Source organism: Vicia villosa, unplaced genomic scaffold, assembly GCF_029867415.1.
Source record: "Vicia villosa cultivar HV-30 ecotype Madison, WI unplaced genomic scaffold, Vvil1.0 ctg.000558F_1_1_3, whole genome shotgun sequence".
Lineage (NCBI taxonomy): Eukaryota > Viridiplantae > Streptophyta > Magnoliopsida > Fabales > Fabaceae > Vicia > Vicia villosa.
The window spans coordinates 139,284-148,737 of NW_026705254.1; the positions used below are offsets into that span (position 1 = coordinate 139,284).

Below are 9,454 nucleotides of genomic sequence, written 5' to 3' on the forward strand. Positions count from 1 at the left end.
CCCCAACAGCAACTGATGAGGGGAGGAATCAAGCCAATCATTATCCTTCAAAAGCGAAGTATCTGAGATATCATAGACATAAGGAGTATAGCAGTGTTGAAACCCAATTGCGTTGCCATCCTTATTTTTGTCGTTTTTGTAATTACCTCTTTCAAGGGATTGCATCTTAAAACAATTGCCTATTTACAGGCCCCACTCTTAACAAAATTCAATTTTCTATAAATTCTTACTTGGTGCATTTCTAGTTTCTCTAATCTATTATCACTACTGCTTGTTTGTAAATACAACGATTATTTTTATAAATGATGCATTAAAACTACGTGGACATAAATAATCAAAAGTGTTGAAAACGGTAAAGGTGTTTTAAATCGAAATAAAATCAATGGGAAATCCATGGTTCCCAATACGCACTTAACACTTCATTGGAGCACCCGAGTATTCAAAATTTACTCAGGTTTCACAAGGATGGTCAACATATAAAATTTCAAAAGCACCACTACGAGACAACGTACGAAGAGCAATTTTTTTTCAAAATCAATCTCAAGACAACGAGGGGCAAGATTTCAAGATCAGCATTCAAAAGCATAATTCTCGATTCCAATATCAGCTTCTCAAAAAAGTGAACAATTTCAAGACGGAACATTCAAAGGTAAATTTCAAGGAGAAATTTCAAAACAGCCAATTTCAAGTCAAGCTTAAGTACAGATTCAAGTACCCAATCATCTAATTGATGATTCTCGGTAGCCTTATCGATGTTATTTCAAAACCCAGTCCCGTCTGGTATGCTTTTTTCAGATCAACTTCAAAAGGAACAAATTCCAAATGTTCAACTACGAATCAAACAGGAGAGCACAAGCGAAGTTCGAAATCAGACATGCACATTTCCTCTGAACAAAAGATCCAATGATCCAACGAGGACATTTTACACAACTGCAAAATATTTATAAACACTTGGTGCATTTGCATGACATATCATAAGCATCATACTGCAAATAATCTCGAGGCCTATCCCTCAACCAAAACACTTACAAATTTAAATGTCCAAGCTTAACAAAATTCAGTTCTACTATTATAAATATCAAGACTAGGTTGAGAACAGACACAACCGCCACAAACCGGTTACACTAGATAATATATCTCCAATTTAGTTGTTCAACTATCAATTAAAATTTTAAACCCACATTATCTACCCTCTAGGTTGTGGTAGAAATGTCTTATCTGCGATAAACTTCCTATGTTAGTCCCACACTAGGCATTAGAAAGTTTCAAAGTCCTATCCCCTAGGTTGTGATAGGTATATAGATCCACGAGCACTTACTATATTAGTCCCACTCCAGGCGTTAGTAGAGTTCCTAAATCCTATCCCCTAGGTTGTGATAGGTATTATCCATGATAGCTTAATAAGTTAGTCCCACTCCAGGCGTTGGTAAGTTCAAAAACCTGTTTTATCTATCCCCTAGGATGTGATAGGTATATGAATCTGCGATACAGTTCACAGCGGTAATGAACTATTAGCTACGTTTACCCCACAGGTAGTGGTAAATCCAGAATCTACGACAACTCGCTATGTTAGTCTCCAAGCAATAGTAAGTTATTCCCTTTTGTTATCTACCCTCTAGGTCGTGGCAGATAAACAAAAATCTACGATATGATTTATTGCGCAACAATGAATTATTTAAAATGGCATTATTTATCCTCTAGGTTGTGATAAATGTGCGAGATCTATGTTTTTCCTTCTTATCACGTTAGTCCCCTGGCAGTGATCAATTTGGTGCAAATACTTGGTGAGAACATTTGGTGCTTGGTGCAAACATTTGGTGCTTGGTGCAAACATTGGTGCAAACATTTGGTGAGAATGTTTACCAATTAGCATATGATATGATTATTTACAGTCATTATACTATCTAATCTTGGTTAAACGCAAACTTTATCTATCCTCTAGGTCGTGATAAATAAACAATAGATTGACGACTACTTGCTCCCTAGGTTGTGGCAAGTCAGTTCTCCATCTTTCCAAAGCTCTACTTGGATCAAAATCTAAAAAAAAAAGTTGGGAACCTTTATTTCCTATTCTCTAGGTTGTGATAAGATATAAAGGAATCCATGATAATTCGCTGAGCAACAATGAGTTATCTGATCTATGTTACTTATCCTCTAGGTTGTGGTAAGTGCATAGTGACTACAATATAGTTCGTTGTGTCAGTCCATAAACGACGACGAACTATCCAAACTTGTCTTATTCGTTCTCTAAATTGTGACGAATACGCAAAATACAATACAATTTTCTACTTTAGCCCCAAAGGCTTTTTTCAGATTATCTTTTTCCGAACTAGCGTAACCTATCCTCTAGGTTGCGATAAGAACGCGAAATTTACAATTATGGTACTCAGGCATTGGTGACTTTTCCAAGTCATCCTTGCTTATTACTTTCTAACTTCTGGTCAAATTTTGGGGTCTTCCGGTATTTAATAAATCTTCGATCTGAACGCGCGAGAACTCTATATTCTCGCGCCCTTCGATCGAATAATAATTAAATAGGGGCAGCTGTCATACCCCAAATTTGCCCGCATTGGTGTTAATAGACAATTCAATTTATTTTAAAAAAAACTATTTCTTCTACTAAATTCTCTTTTCTGATATTTAATTACAATCACATTTATTTTTGAAAAAAAAAAACAAAACATTTTAGATAGGGAGTTTATTTGTATATTTATCAAATAGGGCTTTTTCCAAACAGATTTAACTATGCCCCATTAAAAGTCTTAAGCTTGGCCTATTAGAAATAGTTGGAAACTTTTATAGTACAATAAAACTTATTTTGACTAAATATTTACTTGTTTAGTATATTTATGTGTAATATATATTCAGGTTATATTTAATTAATTTATATATATATATAGATTGTTATGAATGATATGAAAGTTCTATAGCTACCAAAATAATTAAATTATTCTTTATAACTCAGTGATAATTCTTACAATATTATTAATAATAATTGCAAATATTAGTAAACTAGTTAAGTTAATATTATTATCATTTATTTTCTACTGATTAATATGACTATTATTACCATTAACCATTGTTTAGATTAAATTTAATTATTATGTTATAACATTATGAAAAACGGCTACATATATATTTTGCGAAAAAGTATGGGTAATAGCTTTGGCTATTAATATTCAAACTTATCATTAATATTATTAGTTCATTATCTTTTATTTATAATAAACATTCATGTATTGATATAAAAATTTTATTAAGAGTTAAAAATTTCGCTTTGCTTAATTCTATATTTTATCATTATTATTATTTTTATTATTTTGTTATGATCGAGGTACCGTTACCGAATATCACTTACTATCATCACCCTTTTGCAACTATTAGTCATTACAATTACAAATATGTTTATACATATAAGACTATGTACAATGGGGGTGTTGAAATTTTTTTTCAACTGTTGAATTCATGCAATGGTATGTTTAATAGCTTGTTTAATATGATGTGGATTACTTTGTGTTGAAAGAATTCAACATGTTGAATGAATGAGAGTGGGGGCCACATACAATATTTTGCAAAATCCTATTGGTTGTTGTGACTATTTGAATTTTTAGTGTGTTGTGAATGGTGGTAAAGTAGGGTGTTGAATTTTATTAAACAAAACTATTGTAGTGAGTAAAAGTTGAATGTGTGTTGAATTATTAGGTGGAAGAGAGAGAAGATGATGTGGAGTATAAAAAGTGAAAAAGTAGGGTGTTGAACTTGGAAACCATTGTAAATAGTCTAAGAGTGAGTTAATTGTTTTATCAATATTAAAATAGTATTATAAAATCATCACTATTATTTTTATAAACATTGTTATCGTTATTTTTATTTTTTTAATTATGTGAAAGTTGTTGACTAAGTCACCAAAGGTGTAGAAACCCTAATTCGCTAACAGCGGCGGCCGCTCCACCAAATTCCACCTTCAAACCTTCAACCCTAATTACAAACTTTAAAATATGAATTAAGACTAATAAACAGTAAATCCAAACAAATCAAGACAGAAAAGGAAAAGATTTTATCAAAAAATCCATACGATTTCAACACATAATCAATTTTTAAAATTAATTTCCTAAATCAGAAAGCTCCAAATATCAAATCAAATCTGAAATTAATTTATTCATAAACAACAATCAAATCTATTTCCTAATTGATTCATCTCCTAAATACTATATAAACCTAATTCTAAAACTAACAGGGGACCAAAAAATTAACCGACGAAAATCACCGAAAAAATTGAGAAGGAGAAATAGAAGAAGAATCGGAGGAACACGAAACCGAAAGTCACAAAGAAGTCTGCCGCCGTGCTCGATTTGGTTGTCACGTCTGAAACCCCAAATCGCCGCCGATCCGCCGCACCTCTTCATCCTCCGCCGTACCTGCGATTCAGAGCAAAGAAGGAAAATCAGAGACGGGGTGGAAAGCTATACGAAAAGGATTTCTGGATTGAGGTAACCACGATTAAAACTTAGCTTGAATATTTGAGATTATTGTTGTTTAGATGCATATTTGGGGGTTGGGGTTCTGGGATTTTACGAAAGCTTGTTGATAGGTTGTTGTTGATTAGAGAGAGAAAGAGAGAATTGAAGAGGAAATGAGAAATGAATCGTGAAAAGCATCTTTCCATGTTTCTTTTCATTAAATCATAAATTATTTAAAAATGACAATCCTGCGCATATCCTTATCATGTACCCTCGGCCCACACTATATCACAGCCATCCATTTAAATTACTTTAGATCAATGGCCCCGAGGCTAGACCTTGGGAGCCGTTTGATTAGATCAAACATACCAAATTACGCAAGCGCACCATAACGCGTGTTCCTCCCCACACCTGATTCGAACGGATCAAGGTGTTAGCTGTGTGGGCCTGGCCCAATGTTTTTACACCCCAAATTTACTCTTTTTTTTACAAAAATTACGTAATTCACACCCCCCCCCCCCCCTTACTTATTGGGTCCTGATTTACATCTGGGCCCGACTCCTTATACAAACTGCATGTTAACTTTTTACTATCATAAGATAAAATACACCTTATAACTTATTAGGTTTAAATTGACATTTGGACCTAATTATTTTATTAACCAAATATTTATTTCAATATTATTATCTCCTCTATTTAATTAATATACTATTTCATTAACATATAATTTTTATTTTTATTTAATTTTTACAAATTACTAATATCTAATTTATTTACTATAATTCATAGGAGATAATATTTAAAATATATCTATTTTGTAACTTAAATTTTCTATTGGAATACATTCTTAATAAATATTTTACAAAATTTTAATTCAATTATTATAGATACATTCAATTAAAAATCCCAAAACATCTAAAACTTTTTACTAATACCAAATCAATATTAATTTCATAAAAAAGGATTGTACAATTGTTTTTTTTTTCACTAAACTTCGAACTACGCCCACAATTACCTTATTTTCTAAACCGGACGAAATTCAAAGGAGAATCTGAAAGTAATTATACAATCCTATAAAAAACACAAACCAAACCCGAACTACGAATTGGGACTCTGATTCTCCATAAGGAGATACGTAGGCATTCAATCGAAAATTGAAGCGAGTCCCCTAATAAATAAATAAATCCCGTTTCTTTTATAAATATGAAAATAATGCTTTCGAAACCTTAGAAAAAAACCTAGATCTAGAGGGGGTCCCCTTGAGTACAAGGGAGATAAAGGGTGCCTAACACCTTCCCTTTATTTAATTAACTCGCGAACTTAGAATCTCTAAAAGTATAGGGTTATCCATTTAATTCTCATCCCTTAGGATAAAAATAATGGTGGCGACTCGAAAAATTTTAAGCCGGTTGCTACATAGGGTAGGGGGATAATTTTGAAAAACTTACTGAAAAATTTTCAATAATTAAATTTATCTTTTGGTACACTCAAAAATTGATATTATTTAAGTACAGCTAACATCTCATATCTCATGTACCTAATTTGAACACACTCACATTTCAAAAACACTTATATTTATTAGTTAAAATAAACATGGGTTCCACTAAACATGAATTTTAATCTATAAAAAAATATGTTGAAAAATGTGTGTTCCTACTGGTATTATTCATCTAATTTTTCACAATTTAAAATTGTTGGGTGAGTAACCGGTTCTCTTCCTCCTCTAACCTTGCAAGCCATTTGATTCCAAGATCACATCCTGCTTTTGCAGCTATCTGAAATTTTTCTTTTGCCATCTCTACTGGATCAATACCAATATTTTCTTTGCTCTTTCCTCGTTTTTGACCAACCGGACCTCTCTTCAAACTGAATTTTATTATTGATTTTGGAATTTTCACACCTGACCCATAATATCTTCCTTTTATTACTATCATACACTCAAAACAGAACATCCATCAACCTTATCCAGTCAGAAAACATAAAAATACAGTGAAGAAAGCTATCTAAAAACAACAGAGATAGTTTGTTTTAAGGCCTATTTGTATTGATGTGTCTAGTAATCTTGTTTCCCGATTATAATTCTCAAACCGTAGTTTGAGTTTTTATATCAAATGATGAGAGGAATAATAAGAGCTTGAATATTATTGTTAAAATAATATTAACCTCGATTTATGTTGCCACCTCTAAGCGAGTTCGTGCTAGAAGAAAATCCCATGGTATGGGTAGATCTCGATTCTGACTACCTCATATCCAGAAAAGAAATCTTGTGTAGAAATGCTCAATTTCAACCAATTTTACATGGTACTGGTAGGCATTACAAATAGAGAGCTAAGCTTTTATAGTTTCTGTGGAAATATGCCCACATAAATGCTGAAGAATGTGCAACAGAAATACTTATTATTGAGTTTGAGGCGTTGGGACAGGCTGTGTCACCATGTGGAGCCGCTCTCACTTCCCCCGCACCCTCTCATGGCATCTTTAGGTCGGGTGTGACTCTTCTGGACCCCAACCAAAGTTATCTCAGTTAAAATACTTTGTTGAGAGTCACACCAAACATCAAATGTGAACCTCAAACAAAACAAAAAAAAAGCACTTAATTCAAGTCACATTAACTTTCAGTAAACCAGTACAAGTCTTGAAAGAAAAGTTGGACTAGACATGCAACTTTGACAATAATTTAACTTCTAGGAATCAGCACATGAGTAATCAATGAAACCCTATTGTAGTTCATAAATCATGAAACACTTATTCATATCTTTTCATGAAGGTAAAAATACTCCAGCCCATGCCAAAAGTGTCAGGTGATTTAACATATGCACTTAAAGAGCAAGTGCAAACTAGACTTCATAACAGCATAACCAAATGACATACAATGTAGGTGAAACTCAGTCTAACTCACCACACATGAAAAAAGAATGAACTTTGAAAAAATGTTGAAAATCTAACACTATATAGAAAATGATTTGTTTAACTTTGATTAATTGATATATTACCTTCTCGGATGCCTATGGAAACACCACAATGCCGAAGCAATATCTTTCTTAACACATTCGCGAGTCAAATATACAACACCCAAAAGGTAAAGAGCATCTGGATGCAACTAAAACATAACACACACCAATAAAGTTCATCTTAGAAGTCAAATGTATATTTGCGCAAATATAATCAAGCAAGAAAAAAACAAAGAAACACTGCTAATTCACCGTTAAGAATACATAATATCCCAAAATAGGTAGAGCATGAAAAAACAATACATAATGGAGGATAAAGGCTGACAGCTGACTCACACGGCCTTATTTGCTCCAGGAACATGGTATTTCATATGCAATCTGGACAGCCAATACCTAGCATGAGTGTTGGTGTTATCCGCCTCCAAAGCAAGCTCGAAATTCTCCTTTGCTGTCTATTTACGAATCCCAAATAAGCAAGGGTCTATTTATTGTTCTCTCATATAAAATCTTAAAATAAAGAAGCAAATGGTGGCAATAGGTTAAGAAAGCAGTGATTACATTAAGAAGAGGGATGAGACGCCTATCGTTGAGCTCACAATAATCAATGACTCTATCAACCTCCTTCAAAGCATTCCAGCCTTTGCCAATGAACTCCATGGCTTTCTTGTTCCTGCTATGCAATCCTCTCTGCATATAATTTCCACTTTTGATAAGCAAATATGTTGAAACACAATATGGTGTTTAACTGTAAAAGCATAATAACATGCCTGTTGAGTGAATTGGAGACAAGAAAAAGCGGAGGGCTTCAGGACGAGCTTGGCCAATAATGCCCTAGACAGCATCTTGTTGAAAACAATGTGATATCAACTGAGATTTCCTGTAACATAGAAACAACAAAAAAACAGAAATCCATTAATACAGTTTAAACTTTGAAGCACCCTGCACGAAGCAACTTGGAGCAGAGATTTAAAAGAACACAAAGCATTATAGTTTAGGAACTAGAAAGTTTGAATACTCAACAATATCAAATCAGTTAAATTAAAAGTAGAAAAGTACCCAACTCATACAATAACTGTGTTTGAAACCCTAGTTAGGAAAACCTAAAATTGCATAACTATAAAACTAAAATAAAAATAAGAACCTTAAAGTGAATGATAGATTCTCAAAAATATGAATGCTTTGTTTTTCTGATTAGTGAGTAATGGTGACCGGTGATAGTACTTATGGTGGTGCCGTGGTGGTGTTGGTCGCGATGGTGGTGGTGGTGACCGCGGCTAGGGCTCTTAGATGGTTCTAATCCGGTTTTAAACCGGTTCAAACCGGTTTAACTAAAACCAGATTACAAATAATTTAATTTTATTTTAATACTAGTATTTTATGAAATTGGGAATAATATCAACAAAAAAAAAACCAATTTGTCGCTTATAAAAAAAAAATTGTAGCATCAATACAATTATTCTAATTATTATCTTTAATTATTATTTTTATAAGTCGCTTATAAAAAAGAATTTATAGTAGGTTATAAGTCAGGCTCAGACCTTATAAATTTATTATCGGCGAAACTCAGACTTTATAAAACTTAATCTAACCTAGCTTATTCTCACCCTGAATAAGAGTAATATCACCAACAACAAAGAATATACTACCACCAATTAAAACACCAATTAAAGTTTTTGTAATGTTCAGGATTTAAACCTGGTTTCAAGTGATTGTGAGGCCAATTAAAGTTTTTGTAATGTTCAGGATTCAAACCTGGTTTCAAGTGATTGTGAGGCGAATATGCTACCAACCGAACTACATATTTGCTTTGATTATAATTACTTTAAACTTAACTAATATAAAAAATAATAGCTGAACTATTAAAAATGATACTCAGAACCTATAATTTCTTAACGTTAAATTTTTTTAACTATATTAAAATTTTAACTTTTTTATAAACTAACATTTTAAACTAACTATTTTTTATAAACTTACATCAACGTTTATTAACATTTTAATGTTTTTTATAAACTAATATTTTAAAATATATATATATATATATAT

At 32.5% G+C, this 9,454-nt stretch overlaps 1 pseudogene; it reads right to left on the minus strand.

Moving 5' to 3' along the window:
• Positions 1 to 6,145: 6,145 nt before the first annotated feature.
• LOC131629328 (uncharacterized) lies at positions 6,146 to 8,253 on the minus strand (annotated as a pseudogene).
• Positions 8,254 to 9,454: the final 1,201 nt, after the last annotated feature.